Here is a 15305-nt window from a genome sequence, read left to right on the forward strand (position 1 = left end):
CAGGCTCTGTTGACATGCACAAAGGAAACTGAGACCTTGGAGAAAAATCTGGGATCTAAAATACCCTAACATGGAAAGACAGATGCCAGTAGAAGGCATTTAAATACAATAACAGCTAATTGAAAAACAAGCATGTAAGAGTTTAAATGAAGGTAGACAGTAGCCTGAGTAATTTGGACATAATTAGGACGTGCACAAATAGCTGTTGCATGCTGCAAAATAAATAAAAAAAAAAAATGCATCAACTCAAAGGAGTACTTAGCTAAGGAATCATAGCCAGGTTGTGCCCATGAAAGAACTTTAGGAAAGTAAACAAATTTATCTTCCCATCTTGCATATAACCTATCCATGCTAACAGGTTCAAAATGTGATTTGTTTTCTCTGGAACAGATTTGATTTAGCTTTGGTGATGCAGGACATGCATGTGACGTAATCTGCAGTTTAACAGTAAAACCCATCCCTAACAAAAATGTTAGGACCCGTACTCCCATGTCCTTCTCCACAGGGCTGCTCTCCATCCCTTCATCCCCCAGCCTGTGTTGATACTGGGAGCTGCCCCAACCCAGGTGCAGGACCTTGCACTTGGCTTTGTTGAACCTCATGAGGTTCCTGGCCCTACTTCTTGAGCTCATCTCCGATCACGGGGCAGGACTACCCCTCAGAGCACTACCCCTACCAAACACAACCCTCCACCTAGCAGCAGGGGAAGTAGCAGTCAGCAGATGTTTAAGCTACCACAGCTGATCCTTGGCACCAGGGAGTAATGTCATCTCACTTTCTACAGGTAAATTGGTACTCTCCCGACTTGTCTTACCATCTTGTGTGCGAATTGTTATCTTCTGGCTTTTGTGAAGTCCTGATTTATACCTTTTTCTTGTACATAAGCTTGAAATACCTAATTGTAGGCATACACAACAAAATGCAGCTTTATGGTTAAAGCAGTGCAAAGCCTCAGGTCCACTTGATATACTGCCCTTGCAAACGTAAAAATAAAAGCTTGATATTTTGTTAAACTTATAGAATAAACACATCAGTTAAGGGGCAGGGGGAAGATTAGAAAGAAAAGGTGGAACTCCCAATGTTATTCTCTGACGATCTCTGACAGCTTGTCTTTGCAAAAACATTGTGGGAGGAAGAAAAGTTCAGATTTTAAGATGAAAGCCATGATTAAATATTTTGGGTAATATAACTGTAAAAAAAGTGTATCTGAGGTTGTGCATCATCAAATAAAGCCAGGTTTCCCGATCTTTAACATCCTTATGTAGAATGCAGGAACTCATTTTATTTTCACATATTAAATTTCTTGTTATGTTGATAGGTTTGCACTTTCTACTAGAAAACAAATGTGATCAGCATCAGTAACAAGAAGAACCATCTGCTACAGAAATGGAATGTGTGCCATAAGATCATAAAGCAGTCTTTTAATAAGTGAGATCTATTTATGTATCAATAGATGTTAATGTATGCTAACGGCGAGGGAGAGAGACAGCCCATGAAGACTAAAATCTCAAGATTTGCAGTACTCACTGGTCAAAATTAGGAACCTCGGTTATTAGACTATGCATACAAATTTTCTCTTCACTTTAGAGATGAAATTATGTTTCTACCTAAATCAATAGCAAATAATGTTTCCCTGCCAAAGCTGTAGCGGCAACTGCCAAATAAATATTCGGTTGTTACTGGGGAAGTCTTCCACTAACCGTATGATCTGTATTCCCACTCAGCAGTCAGACGTGGAGTCACAGCTTACTTGTGTTGAACTGGAAGGCTGCAGAGGTTTGGAAAGACGGTGAGTAGAAATGTTTATTGCCAACATCTCCTGCCGCTGTCATCCCAGAGACTGCAACATACACAGAACTAGGAAACAAAGCACTGCTTCTTTCACTGGCAACATATCCCACCAAGATGTAAAGTTTTGCAGTGGGAAAACTGGAAGCTGACAAAATTTGTGTTTGTGTAAAACACTGTGTGCATTAGTCTGAGTTATTAAAATGCTGGTGCTTGGTCTTATTCAATAACAGAATTTGAACTTCTGTAGTTGGCCAATTAAACACTATATTTCAAGGGTTACGGAACTCCCTATCTTTGCCTTGGGCATGACTTTATGAATGAAATAAAAAGAGAATCTCCTGCCATTCCGTAGAGTTGGTTTTAAATAGATAGTTTCATTTTTACACATTTCATTTCTCAAGCAATGAAAAATAGAGAAGAGGTGGAAAAGAGAATAAATGTCCATTGTTTTCTTTGATTCCTTAGTATCGCATCAATTGACCTCCTATAGAAAATTAATGGATCATTTTATTATGGGTTTGGGCCTTTCTGGGTGAGGGAGAGAATGGAGAGGGAAAAAAACCCTGTATATCAACTCTTTAAAGAACAAAAAAGTCAAGAAAGATTTAGTGATGATTCAGAAGAAAATTTAATTAACTCCTTGCAGGTGTAACTCCAGTGAAGCTACAAGAGTTTGGGACTGAATTTTGCTTAATATGTCTAAGGTACTGGTAATTCTAAGGTAAAGTACCCTGACTCCCAAAGGGTGCCATATGTTGCTGTGTTTTGTAATGCGATGTGTATGTGGAATTTTAATAACAATAAAGTGACAATTTTATTCAGAAAATTTAGCAGTTTGAGCTTGCCACTGAATGTGCTAACAGGCTCTAATGCCTTATGAGTAGGACTTGTGGGGATAATAAGTTCAACATTTTGATTTTCTGTGTCTTGTTTTGCTTACCTTCTAACTGAGCTCATGGTACCACAGGCACAAACTAATGTTTTCTCACACACATGTATTGAGAATACAGAGCTGGGTTTTGACAATTTACAGTGGAGGTAAAAGAGTGCTGATATTTCCATGCACTTGCATATAACAAGAAAAAGAAGTAGCTTTCTAAAAACACAGATGCTCAAGTTGATCATTTACACACACTATCAAAAAAAAAAAAAAAAAAATCTTAAAAGGGCAGTCTTATGTCTTTTCAGTGATCCTTGGTAACCTAAATAACCATGAACAGTATTAAAATGCAGCAATGTCAATTTATGTTTGGCTCCTTGTATACTGACAGGCCTAGAAATGCTGGCAATAAATACCAGCTTTAAGGCTAGATTCCAGTCTCCTGCAGACTGTTAAACTCTACTAGTTGTCTTTGACCAAAAAAGAATACAAAAGGACAGATGTGCGAATTTTGTGCTTCATTTACACATTGGAAAGGAAAACGATACTTTTTTTTACTCCCCTGAGAAGACTGAAATAGTCATTGAAGTTAGTAAACAAACACAAGAGAGCTATAAGGATGCTTTATAGCTTTCTGGTCTAGAATTGGTGTGGAAGGAATTAAAAAAAAAGGAAATAGTTAACATTGAAACTTATTTGTCAAATTATGTGGCCTCTGATTTGTTTCTGTTACAGATAAAAGTGGCTGTGAGGAAATGGATATTATGGGTTTTTAAGCTCTTTTTAAAGCTTTTACTCTTTCCATTTGTGAGAACTTTTACTTGGGCTCTCTATTTCATTTACTGGGTTATCTGTTAGGGTCTCCTTTCTCTCAGCCTCTCTGCTGAGGGTTTATATGATTTCTCAGATTTATATGATTCTCAGATTTCTGTGTGGAGCAAAGGCCTTTTTTCATGTGAACATTCAAAATGAAAAATCTTTAGTGTTCTGTGACACTCCATTTTCTTTTTCTGAAAAGTTAGAACTCTGAAGGTAACCACTGCTACTACAAACACACATTACTACTTTTTTTACTACTGTTAAAAAAAAAAAAAAATCTGCCTCACTTAATAGGGTGAAGAAGTGGGTATGTCAGGCTCAACTCAAAGGTGAGGTGGTTAACAATAATACCACATAGTCCTTCACGTGCACTCTGGGCTTCCAGACTGGCAGCCCTGGGACGTGAGCGTCGTGTTGCACGGTGCTGTTTCTGGGCAGCCCATGATATGGGGCCGTGAGGCACTGCTTGAAGGTCCATGTGCCTGTACTATGGCACCAACGATCCTCAACTCTCCCTCGTATTTTCAGACTACACACCTTACATTTCTCATGCACTTTTGCCTTCAGTAGACTCCTCAATTAATGGATTCTGCAGGGAAGGTAATGCTGAGTAAAGCGTCTCAGAGCTAGGTGGTTTGAGGGATGTGTGAATTCCTGCAAATTTATTTCTCAGGTTTCTCTGTGCAATGGGCTATAAGTCAGTACAGGTATAGTATCAAAGCCTATTTCTCTTGGAGAAAGTGAGAATAAAATCAAGAAGAGTAATGGAACATAAAATGCTTGCTTACATTCCCAAGAGAGCTATCTGTGTTGCTTTCCCTCTCTCAAGTATATGCAGGCATAGGTTATGTGATCTGACCTGTGCTTTCTGAGGCACAGCATTTGCTATCCCATGCAAGTGAGTAAGCTAGAAGAAAAGAGTATAAACTTACTCATGTATTAACAAGCTGTCCGTTCTTCTTTGCACACCTAATTAAGCAAGACAGGAAGCAAGAACAACTAAGTCCTAAAGTCTCAGTGCATTCCCTGGACTAATTTTAGGGCAATGTAATTTCGTACTTGGGCAAAGTATGTTGCAGGTGACTGATTAAAATAATAGTAACAAAAATAATAATAATGTGAGCTGAACTTTGGATTGAAAATGCTTTACCTAATATGAAAGTAAAATTTTGGCTTGATTTTATTTTTTCATAGAGGAGAAAATTCATGATGTTTCATTAACCCTTTCTTTTTTTAGCCTTTTATGGGCCTCTTCCCAGCTGAGACCCTTGAACCATTTTGCATTAACATTTTCATGAACTGCAGACCATCTTCCTAAATTCCTCTCTACAAAAGCCATATTCTGAAACACTTGTAGTCACAGTTCAGCCTGAGATGGAAAGAGATGTTGGATTAACATATTTTGACACAATATTTACAAAGAAATTATAAATTTGGACTGTCAGGGGTAGGAGCAAAAGAAGTAATTTGAATCTGTGTGCCTTTTTCTGGTTTCCTTGACACAGCACAGCAACTTAAGACATTCTTTAAAGGGGTCCAGAATTGCTTGTCCCTCCTTTGTAATTCTTGTCATAGTATCAGAATTGAGCAAAGGGGCCGCTTTATAGCTGGAAATAACCAACAATCATATTCCTGTTTCTCACAGTATGAAAAAAATCAGCAGATAAAACTCTCCAAAATTACATATCCCCAAAAATAGTGAAGTCCATGCCGTTTTTCTCAATCGCATCTGTTAATATGACTGCTTTAAAATAGTCAGAAGTACCATCTGCTGCTACGTGCAAGAATCCCACTCTCTCTCACCCCTGGGTAAAAGGGACTCATGATGAAGCACTAGCATCTGTGTTTCTAGCAAAACAGTAAACCCAGTCTTCAGCTCTTACCAAAGTTAAGTGTAGTCCACTGGTTGGATTTGCCTTTGTTAGGAATTTAGCCACACACTTGCGGATTTTCCTTTGCTTCTATTAGTATGCAATTTGTTGACAAGGGTTTTACAATGTACATATCGACAGAAATCAAAAGACTTTCCATGTTACCACCAGGCTATGCTTCAGAGAGGTTATTTTTATATAGCAGTAGATGAGACAGACTGAGAAACAGAAATAACCCAACAAAGGTTCTTTGTAGTCTTCTGTGAAGGCATCTGAGAACAAGAGGGAATGGTAAGTACAAGAAAAAAAGAAAAATGCACTGTACAGACACACAGCTAATTTGGAAAGATTAGGTTGTACTGCAGTACTTCCAACACCTCCAAAAGAAGAGGAATATAACTTTGTTTTTCCTCTTGAGCAGCTGTTACTCATTTTTGTTGAGCTTGTACTAAGCTATTATCCTAAATTTACAGTGGTAAACTCAAAATACATCTCTAGGAAGGAAAGTCACTCATCAGACAAGTCTAGGGGAAAACCCAGTCAGCCAGCTATAATCATGTCAATGAGATGCCCATGGAATTAATCTTTGCAGTGAGAGAGTAAGAGTATTGAGTACCTAAGCACAGCTGCTCAGCTTCTCTATTGCGGCTGTTCTGTTTTATTCATGGTAATTCCTCCACCTGCTGTCATCTCACCTGTGATCTTACTGGAATCCCTTTGAAGAGCACAAGCACAAAATCCTAGCCTTACTGGCAGATAAAATATTTGCCTACATACTCTGCAGTAATAACCCAGTTAGACGAGTGCCTTTTCATTTTCAAAAGACAGACTACTTAGTATTGTTGGCTGAACTCACATATAATAGTTGTATTCCCTTTTCCTTAGTGAAATATTCCCTACTGAAAAATAAGCTTTTCAGTACCATAAACAGTGAAAATATGTCAATTTTACTTAGCCTCAGTCAGAAGATAGGATTGATTTTAAGGTTACAGTATAGGTATAAGAGTGTCTACCTGTAATAATTTGTTGTACTAGCAAATGAATTGATTTTATAACTGAAAAGCATAACATATATTGGGTTTTATTATGTTCAGCAAAATATGTCAACTGTATACCATAAGAAAAAACAAATTTGTTGATAAAGGTCTACATTTAGTACAAATAAGTTAGCAGTTTTTAAGATGCAACAGTATTACTGGTCGGATTAAGTTCAGAGAGGATTGTGAAAAGGCAGTTTTCAGCTCAGTGAAGACGAAGATGCTACCTGCACCTGTTAATTGTTGCATCTCTCTGTTAAGTGAACGCTGTGGTCCTTGGCCACTCATTCACACGCAAAGCAAAATTAAGGGCAAGGAAAGGAAATGCAAAGGGACTTGGCAATATTGGGAGCCAGGAAAGAGTACCACAATGAGACTGAACTTTGAAAATGTCAAGCGAATACACATAAGGAAGAATTATTTCCAAACTTCAGAGATTCAGTGTTGATGTGGGAGACATGAAAGAAAAGTAGAACTCATAAAAGGCAACAAATTAAATCTGCATCAGTAAGGCAATGTGCCAGATGAAAGAAAAAGTGCCAATATGTTTTTTGTGTTGCATATGTTAAAATCATATCATGATGGAAGGCAGAAAAAAACGCCAGATTACACCACTGTTGTGCAACCCACCTGGAACATCATATCTGACTTTAAGGATGTAAGAAGGTATCAGAATTAACAAGATGCACCACATGGGTAAAGTGAAGTTGATGGAGCTCTGCCAGCACAAGAACTCCAAGCTCTTCTCATTCAGGTTAATAACATTTTGAAAATATAATGTTACTCATTTGTATAAAGTTGAAAAAGTAATTAATAAAATCTCTACTGTTTCCATATGTCTCTCCATCTTTTACTTTTGGGCAATCTGCATGGCTTCCTCTGTTGGGCTGACCTTGACTGGATGTCAGGTGCCCACCTGCTTTATCATTCCTTCTTCTCAACTGGACAGAGGAGGGGAAATCTGACAGAAGGACAGGGACATCACTCACTAATTACTGTCACAGGCAAAACAGACCCAAGTAGGGGAAATTATATTTATTACCAATTATAATAGTAGGATAATAAGAAACAATAAAAAATCTAAAAGCACTTTCCTCCCACCCTTCCCTTCTTCCCAAGCTCAGCTTCACTCCCAGTTTCTACATCTCTTACCTCCAAGCGGCGCAGGGGAATGGGGAATGGGGGTTGTGATAGTTCATCACATGTTGTTTCTGCCACTCCCTCCTCACACTGTTCCCCTGCTCCAGTGTGAGGACACACCCATGGAGACAGTCCTCTCTGAACTTCTCCAAGTGGGTCCTTCCCACAGTCTGCAGTTCATGTACTGCTCCAGCATGGGTCCTTTCCATAGGATCCTTCAGGAATTCTTCCACAGTCCTTCAGGAATGTCCTGCTCCAGTGCAGGTCACAATTCCTGGCAGAAAACTCGGTCCAGTGTGGGCTGCTCTCCATGGGAAAGCTGTGAAGCAGCTTCCAAGGGAAGGTAAGGGCCAGCAACAGCTTTCACTGAACTTTGGTCAGTGGTGGGTTCATCTTGGAGCTGACTGGAACAGGGACACAGGGGAATTTTCTGATATACTCTCACAGAGGCCACCCCTGCAGCCCCCCCACTACCAAAACCTTGCCACATAAACCCAATACACCTCTTCTTGGTAACGTGACCTGGATAGCTCAGGAGCAATGGGAGTACCAATGGTCCGTGTGATGGGAATACCCAAACTCTCTCCTCTGAAAGGGTGCTTGCCCCAACACCTATGATGATCAAAAGCAAATTAACAATAACAAAGCTTAAGACGATGATCAGTCAAATGAAGCAGTACATGGAGCATGTCCAAGAAACTTTAGATTAAAGGAAGAGTCATCTTAAAAAGGAATAAAATTAAGGATGGAAAATATATGATGCAACGACATACCTAGGATTGAGAAGAGGGTAACAGACAGCAGTAAGTCTGGGTTTGACACACCAGAAGTCACCCTTCCAGCAACCCTCCCAGACCTACGTTTATGTCTCACAAACCACCCTCCCTGCCAGACTCTGTGAGATACCAGCAACCAACTTAAGGGTTGACAACACAGGAGGAGCACACAGAGACCTCCCTCGGGCGTGCAGCTGTGACTCTAGGTGGTATTTGTCACCAGCATGTGGGGCAGTGGGGTGTGTGAAGCATCAGGGGTACACATGAAGCTGGAGCACCTGTATCTCCCGCAGAAGATGTTCAAGAAGAGGGAATCTGCAGTGCCAGGAGAAGGGATGTTTGCTGGTAGCACACACAGCAACGGGGATGGATCTGAGTATGTGAATGACTGTATGTGTGTATGTGCATACTTAAAACTTTTGGAAATAGTTATAAAAAGGTCTTTAGAAATTTGTAGGCTTTTATTAACAGCTGTTGAGTGTCTAGTAATGTCATTTATAAGCTATATTGCTGAGATTGATCCTGAATGTATAGCTTGTGATTACCATTTAATTATGTGTTGTTCCAAAAAATCAATACATTCTTGTGCCATTCTGTAACTTTCACATCATATATGCCTACATGGCTGGCATGAGCACCAATTATATTCTGGTAGCATCCTGGAAAGCTCAGTAAGGACTCATTTACTTTATTTCTTGGCACTTCTGTTTTTATAATATGACCATAAGTTCTGTTTCTGATTTCATTTCTTCAGTGCGAAGCAGTGATGACAAGCAGATCCCCAAGTTCCCTGCAATTAGTTTGCAGAATTTACTGCTGAACTACTGCCTGCTGGAAAGAAATACTCCAAAAATTCATATTTTGTTTAAAGAAGAGGTATTTCTAGTTGAAAGTCTTCAAAGCACTAGAAGTGAGCAGGGAGATACAATAATATTTGGAGGCAAGCTTGCAAAGGTGTTCCCTTTTTAGGTCAAACAGGATAAAATGTTTTAAAAAATGTTTAGCGACACCATAACCCCACCACCACCACCACTCCACCCCCTTGTAGAAACAACTGTTTGCGACGATTCTCCACCACCCCCTCACCTACACTCTGCTTGGTGCAGATCTGAGTGGCTTTCTGAGTGATGGCATGAAGGGGAAGGATCTGGGCTGTTCAGGAAGCACTTACTGCTCAAAAGCCATTCTCCTTTCTCCAGGTGCATGAAGTGAGCTTGATTAGGACTCTTCCACAGGCCAGAAGCACCCCTGTTCTTTCTGGTAGGATGTATACTTCAACTTAGTTATTTAATGACTGGGTTTGACTTGTAATGTTTTTATTACTTCAGATTGTTGTACCAGCAAGACCACTCCTGCCACGCCATGTCATCAAAGCCTCCAGCTTCAAACCAGATCACTTGATGGGGAGTTCCTCAACCAACCAGGGAGATAATGACTAAGTGTCTTGGGTGTGAACACAAGCAAAGCCCTCATATCCAGCTATCCCGTGGTTGTAACTATGGCACACACCTGGATTTCACTCTGTTAACACACTTATAACATGAATTCCTTAGTTCTTGTCATACAATTCCTGTCGCAGATGTTAGGTACTCCGGTGCCCCTGGCTGGGTTGCTTCACAGGAGTGACTGAGCTTGTGGACGTGACAGGTCCTGAAGTTCAGGAACAGGAGGAGAAAGTATGTCAGTAAAAAGATAAATAACAATTATCTGAAACAGGTGATTCTACTGAGTCACGTATCTGAAGACAAACTACAGTATCCCCAAATACTTTTGTTTCTGGGAAGCTTGCAGAGATTTCTGTGCAAGCAATGTCACACGTGGATGCTTCCTGGATTTTGTTCTATGTAGCTTCATCTAGAGGAGGATAAAAATAGTGTAAAAAGAAAACACCCAGAACCTAGCAGAAAGTCTTAATATGATTTTCCATATTGTGGGTCCTTAGATCAACACAAGATGTTAACGTAGAACTCCTCAGAGTGTTTTAGAAATCTACTCTAAGAACAGGACTAACAGTTCAATGCCAGCTGTCTTTAGTCCCTGTTTCTCAGAATGTGGAGTGTGGAAGGGTGGGTTCAAGGGCAAGAAGAGTCATTTCAGGGCTATTCAGAAAGAACCGTCTAGAGTGATGTACTTTTTGTGGGAACAGGTCTGCCTGCTCTAAACTACTGCAGGGTAGTGATTGCTGTAATTTACTTGCAGAATCAAGGGAACAGTAAAGGAGACACAAAATTAAGCTGAGCTCCCTTTAACACAGTGAGCAGTCAGCAGATTTGCCTTTTGTTTCCTTGTTTTCCCATGAATTCTGTGATTACTGGGAGCGTAAGTGTCTTCTATGTTAATTTAAAATGAATAAATAAAAGAGGTTATATATTCTGTGTTGAGTGTATCTTTCTTTTATTTTCCTTCAGAAGTGGGTAAATAGAGACCACTTAATTGCTTCAGTTGTTGTTATGAAAATAGACTGTTTTTCAAATGAATCACTTTAGTGAGGCATAAGAAGTGCTGTTAGAAGATTGTTGAGGTTTACTTCTAATTAGGGACACTGAGAATGATGTTACTTTATTTATTACTATGTTCAATTAATATTTCATATTTAACTTCAGGTGTCTATTTCAATGATTTAGTCTGTTTTAATCATTACAAAATATAAAAAGGAAATCCCTCCTTCTCAGAGACATACCACAGCATTTTTGCCCAAAATCTGTTTCCTGCAGAAGAAGAACATATATATACACTGATTTTCATAACTAGTTAAGATGAAATGACATTCCAAAGATATCTAAAAAAATAGTAGTCTTATCTTATATTTTTAACAAATTGTTTTTGAGACTCATTCAGACATGCAGAGTTTCTCCCCAACCTGAGAGTCCAAAGATGAAAAGAATAAAATAGAAAGGCAATTTTAAGGGTAATTTAAAATTCAGCGGACTTAATCAACTCCATGAAAGCAAATTTCAAGAGTTTTGTGCTGTAAATAATATCTTTTTGGTGGTGTTGGGCTGTAAATGGTGCTATCCTAGGAAATAAAAGACAGAAGAATCTGAGGAGTGCCTTGGGCTGGAGAAATGCTTCTCTCTAAGGTATTTCTCAGAGATCTTTTATCCTTGCATGACACAAGTAGGATCTTGGGTGTTTCTCTTTTCCTATACACGATATTGGTCTCTTTCTGCTACTCTAGCTCTTGCCCATGTGTCACACTTTCTCTTTGCTCCTCCTTCATTCCTTCTCTTTAGCACGTAGTACGCAATATGCACACGTAAGAAAATACTTTTTATTTAGGCTAAAGGAAAATATACACAATCTAGTGGTGGGTTTACACTTGTGATTGTTTAATCTTTTTGTGTTTTTCTCTACAGATTAGAACAAATCTTAAGGTCTTCTTTTTTCAAGATTGTCTCTTGGAGTTGTTAGTGTGAACCCCATACATGAGGCAGCAGCTAGAGCTCTGCTGTGAATGCTCTGCTTTCTGTTTGTGAACGATTAGCCATTCTCCTTTGGAAACATTGCAGGGAGGCACTCTTTGATCCTGACTGCTTTTTGGCTAGGCCTCCAGACTTTGGCTTAAAAAGATCAGAACTTTTGATCCTAGAATAAAAAAATGAAAAACGTTTTTAGAAGCAAGTGTACTTTTCCTCATAGAAAGGTCATAAAGACAGATTTTTAATTCTTCGTAGTCTAGTGTAAAATTAAATGCATTTTTGCATTTTGTCCTACATCTTTATTGTGGGCTTCAACATGACTCAATTCAGAATAATTGTACATAAAGCAATTATTTATTAATTAGAACAATTTGTCCTTGAATTATCAGACTGTTTTGTTCACCTTCTATCAATTTTTCGGTATTCAGTATGTTTTCTTTTTGGTGTGAGACACGAGCATTGATTCTTTCCATAACAGCAGCCTGAGGAAGTACTTTGGTGGTAGGAGTTGCTTCGGTTTAAAGAATGATAAGCTATAAGTGCATGTGAACTCTTTCTGACAGTAAACAAAATATTAGGTGATTATGTCTAATATGAAAATATTACTCTTTTATATAGTTTTCTTGTATTCTTATAAATAGTCAACTACTAAAGGAGCTACAAATGAATGAAGAGATTAATTGGTAACTCGGTTATGTTTTAACATGTTTATATGATTTTCTGCATGTCAGAGAAGCTGAAGCAACAATATGGGAGGGATATGAAGTAAAAACGGTTTTGTTAAACCGTAACAACCCCCCCCCCCCCCCGAACTTTGCACAAATAACCCATCTTTTTGTTGTTTATTTATCAACATCTACTCGAATTTTAAGAGACAGGCTCCCTTTCAAATTAGATATATGCAAATCCCTTAAGGGTTGGGTTTTTTCGTTCTTCCCTACCCCTCCACCCGCCACCCCCTCTTTGTGTTGTTTTGGGTTTTTACTTTGGTTTACTTTGTTTCATGTTGGTTTGTTTTTTTTCTTCAGTTAAGTTGATAGCTGTAAATAGTCACTGGGTATAACATTGGCTCTGTTTGTCCTAAGTAGAAAGTTTAATGAAAGACGCTCAACATGTTTCTATGAGGGAAAGAGATGGAACAACACAGGATGTTCCAGCTGAGTTCTTTTATGGAGCAGAGGTCAGAAAGAGAGAGAAAGGTTCTCCATCCAAAGGACATCTAGCCTGGTAAGTCTCTTTTTCTTTTAAGACCTTTAACGAACTACTTTAAGATAATGGATAATATTTTTCACTTTGGCCTACAGTGAAAAATTAGTTTACAGCCAAGCAGGACTAGATAGAAAGCAACTGACTCTGACGGATGTCTTGGAGAGCTGGAACAATGTTATGAAAACATGCAACATTGGATTTTTATTTTTTTTCAACCATTAAATTTATGTTAATGTTGTCTGCAGGGAAGCTTTTTTTAATGGAGTTCCTGTTGTTTGTTTAAATGTTCTGTGACTCCATGTTACTTTACCATTTGCCTTACTGCAATTTGCCACTATTGAGAGTGGTCTGGGTTTTTTTATAACCTTTACTTTCCTAATCTCTAATTGCACAAGTTATGATTTCCATACATATGTTCCAGTAAGAAGTAAAATGTTCTTTCCATCACATGCCACAATCTGACAACACAAGTAACAACAGTCTCTGTATCCTGAGTAAAAACCACTTTCTTCATTCCAGATGCCAAAAGATGAGTCTAAATCTAGAATCAGATTTTACACATGAGAGAACAACTTGTTGTCTATCTTTGTGCTCTTTAAACAGACTGAAGAGAAATGGAAAACTTAGAAAAGCTATATGCATGTGCATTCTTGCATCTGGACATGAGTGCATAATTTCTTAGACACATTCTCCCTATGTGTATAGGGTGACATAAGCGATTTGACCTTGTTTTTGATCAGTTCCAAGAATTAGTGAAACACATTTTCAAGTGAAAGAAGAAGAACATATCTCAAATGGATGTCCTGCCCCAATCAGTTCTTAAAACCAAGAAATCTGAGCTCCAGATTTAGTTCCAATAAAACATTGTGAACATCTCCTACATTTCCCAGTTCACTGAAAAAAAAAAAAAAAAAGAGTTGTCACGTTTCACTGTCACATTACAAAGAGTTGTCACGTTTCACTGTCACATTACAGCAGTATTGTGTACTTCTTACAAAATTGCATTTGATAATTTATTTTATAGTCATGGATAATTTTCATTTAAGTCTTTGTTTGTATTTGTAGTAATCTAATATTTACTTTACAATTATTTTTCACTTTGGCATATGGTGGAAAAGGAGCTTCCTGTTAGTTAAATTATGCTGGAACCAAGACTAATAAAGCTGGAATTGCATTGTGACTTTCATCCCAAAGTTTTCACAACCGATTTAGAAATTTCTAAAAGCAACATACAAACTAGATCACCTTTTCTTGATGCAAAGACAGTTTCAAGGTAATACGTGCCAACTGTCTTATGCCACATGAACATTTATTTAAGAGTTAACAGGGAAGATTCAGCTTTCAGTTATCAGTATACAATCATTTTTTTTGTGTGTGTGTAATCTTTGTTTTATCCTCTTATGCACAGTAATACTGTGGTCTATGTTGGATATAAAATGCATTGGGACTGGGGGTATTTGATCGTAGGTGCTTCCAGGAGGGACTCAGATTGGCATGCACCCAGGACCCGTATATCTATAGGTGAGTGTGTGTGTGCACTTGTGAATGGGTGTTTCCCCTGTGTTTGACACATCTAAGCTTCCTGCTTCAATTGTTGTTCTCAATAAAACTTAACAGATTGTCACTTGAATCCACCTAGTTTCTTTTTTGAGTAACAGGAGAAGAACTGCAAGTTCATCCACTGATACCTACAACCAAATAAACTGATGCTGTCTGTAACAAAATCCTTTTGGTAAATTTAACATACATTTAAGGAAAAAAGAACACTTTGAAGATGTTTGTATCCTGGCCAATTGCACTCTGTAAATGCAGAATTATAAAATCACAGATTAGCTTAATCTGGCAGGGGCCTCAGACTAAAATTGGACTCAGATTGGACTAGTCCAGTCCTCTGCTCAAAACAAGGCTTACTGTGACATTAGCTTAGGTTGTCTGGGGCCTTGTTCTGTTGTATAATAAGTATCTCAAACCATGGGAGTTCCACAACAATTCTGAAAATTTCTTGACATCTTGTATTTATGAATGAAAAGCTTAGAAAGAAATGTGTGCAATTTACCTCCATACGTTTCTGCAGAGGGGTTGACTTGTTGTCTGGATGTGGGTATGGTGTATTATAAAGATCATTATCAACACTTTAAAAAATTAAGAGTAAAGGTAAAGAGATTTTCATACACATTTTCTTTGACTGTTTCATTTGATCACATTACCTTTTTGGAAAGGGATAGCTCCCTAGCTCTAAAGAAAGGAAGTTTCTTTCTGAAACTGCAACAAGCAGAGCTATCAGTTCTTGGTAATAAAAGCTATCAGTGACTTCCACAATCCAGCAACAGGAGAAATTAGTGCTCTCAGAATGAAGCTTCGTA

At 38.4% G+C, this 15305-nt stretch overlaps 1 protein-coding gene across 1 annotated transcript in view; it reads left to right on the forward strand.

Annotated features, from left to right (window-relative positions):
- The window catches only part of LOC308071281 (uncharacterized protein), a 36409-nt gene extending 21343 nt beyond the window's left edge, over window positions 1-15066 (forward strand). Inside the window, exon 5 of the mRNA XM_080406466.1 lies at window positions 1725-15066. The gene's annotated coding sequence lies outside the window, so the exon portion shown is untranslated. The remainder of the gene's footprint in view (window positions 1-1724) is intronic.
- Window positions 15067-15305: the final 239 nt, after the last annotated feature.

This window comes from Falco punctatus (assembly GCF_963210335.1).
Source record: "Falco punctatus genome assembly, chromosome: 11".
NCBI lineage: Eukaryota > Metazoa > Chordata > Aves > Falconiformes > Falconidae > Falco > Falco punctatus.